The sequence below is a fragment of the Eptesicus fuscus genome, chromosome 2 (genome assembly GCF_027574615.1).
Source record: "Eptesicus fuscus isolate TK198812 chromosome 2, DD_ASM_mEF_20220401, whole genome shotgun sequence".
Lineage (NCBI taxonomy): Eukaryota > Metazoa > Chordata > Mammalia > Chiroptera > Vespertilionidae > Eptesicus > Eptesicus fuscus.
This window is the reverse complement of record NC_072474.1, coordinates 48476287-48478440: the sequence shown is the minus strand read 5'-3', so window position 1 is coordinate 48478440 and position 2154 is coordinate 48476287. Positions and strand designations below refer to the sequence as shown.

At 33.7% G+C, this 2154-nt stretch overlaps 1 non-coding gene across 1 annotated transcript; it reads right to left on the bottom strand.

Moving 5' to 3' along the window:
* Positions 1–524: 524 nt before the first annotated feature.
* LOC114228109 (U6 spliceosomal RNA) lies at positions 525–631 on the bottom strand. The gene has a single exon (XR_003614189.2). It is a non-coding gene; the product is annotated as a U6 spliceosomal RNA (small nuclear RNA).
* Positions 632–2154: the final 1523 nt, after the last annotated feature.

The following is a 2154-nucleotide window of genomic DNA, read 5'->3' as shown; positions in this document are numbered from 1 at the left end:
GGCAAATGGAGAGAAACAGTGAGTTCAGGTTCTGCAACACTCTCAGACCACTAGATTTCAGTTCCTCTAAGGCCCGGGTTGAAAATAGGATTCATTAGTGGTGGTGTTTATCAGCTTAATGGTAAAAAAAAAAATAAAAAAAATATATTACTATTCATTTCAGATACTGTCCAAAGTCTGAAACTAAGCACTGATTTTAGAAATTAACTTTCTCTTCCTCTGTTTATAACCCTAAAAAGGAAAATTAAGCTCTCTGGATGCAGGTAGCTTAACTAGATAGGAGTAAATGGCTACTATTTGGGGACAGTAATATCTGCCCCTATAAACTAAGTGTGTGTATCAGGCAAGTTAGCCTAGGCCATGCTTTTATGTCTAACCACGTGCTGCCAAGTTGTCCATGATTTAAAAATTACTCAATTTTGACATAATTCATGCTCTTTCACATAACACCATATGAATTGAACTATGCCCATGATATTGAGAGAAAAAGTATGACATCTACCTATTAGCATTCTTTTTTTTTTTTTTAAATGGAACGCTTCACGAATTTGCTTGTCATCCTTGCGCAGGGGCCATGCTAATCTTCTCTGTATTGTTCCAATTTTAGTATACGTGCTGCCGAAGTGAGCACTAGCATTCTTTTTAGGATTAGAAACTTGTAACTATTACATATTACAATGCTTGACAATCAAGACCTATTTGTCTACTTCCATTTTCCTCTCCTCCACTTTTCAGATGCTTGGGTGCCAATATTCCAAATGCTATTGTAGGTGCTTACCAGTTATTCAGGGTTCTCTATGTGCTCAGTATGCCTCGTCTATTATGTTTAAGACATACAACAGTATTTGTTGCACTAGGTACCTCTTATTCTATTGGTATAAATCAAGATTCAGAGGGGTTAGGAACCTGGGGTCACACTATCTGTAAGTGACCGATCCAGGAACTGAACCTAGTTTTGACTGAATTTGAAACTCATTTTCTTTCCATTGCCTCTTTCTTGTTAAATTGCTAACGATACTAGGTTGTTAAAATTTCTGATTCTGCATGTAATGAAGTACAGCAATTAAAGATTCTCACCTAGAAGACTGGAAGTTACAGAAATATATCAAAAGTCTATTTTAAAAACTTGAAAATTTCAAAAAGATTGCAGTATCCTATTGTAGTACCCCTTCAGACCATGTATTCTTTCCTTAGGTTTGATGAAATAGAGTATGTGTAATTACAAATCCTAATCTGTGGATTCAAAAAAATGGTCCCAATATGTAACTCTAGATAGTACAAAGGTGTTCATATCCAGGGCATGGTCCCACTCAACCATTGCAAAATTTTTTTTTATTAATATAAAATAAAAAGTTAACAAAACATTAAATTCTCTTAGTACCCATACTTCATTTTTTTAATTTTAAAATATATTTATTTTTTATTATATGCTTCACATTGAGTGTTTCAGAAAATATAATTATAATGATTTCAAAATGCAATTCCTGGATTAAATAAATATCCACTATAACCACCTTCAATCAATATTTAGAAATGTATGCAGACACTAAGTCAGCTAACAAATAAAATAAGCAAAATAACTACTGAAACTACCAATCTCAGGGATGAGGAGCATGCATGATCAGTTAGGTCACTTTGCCGCTGTGTGTGTTTTTTAAATACATGATTCACATTGTTTCAATCAAATATATCTCCACTCCAAGAGTTAAATTAGACTGCTAATACTAAAACTTAATGCTATAATCTTTGTTATCTTAAAAAACAAACACACACAACAACTCAGTTTAATACAAAGAAATTCAGAAAGAAAAATTTCAAGACTCTTGATCAGAGGCTTTCGCTACTTGTCCTACACTGGTGTACACAGAGGCTCAGGTAAGGCTAAGAAGAGAGTTTCCCATTGAAGACATGATCAAAGAAACAGGTGAACTAGGAAGCCTATAAACTAGCTAGCCATCAAGAAGTTACCAATAAAGGACTCATGTTAATAACTAACCATGTTTAAAAAGCCTTAGCCAATGTTACAAAAACAAAATATTTAGAGTATTACTTATGAATGCAAGCATAATTGATTTTTGCTTTCTACACATAATCATCTTTGAAATGCTAAAAATGAGCTCCAACTGTGGTTCTTTTGAGAAGCTGCAGGTGATC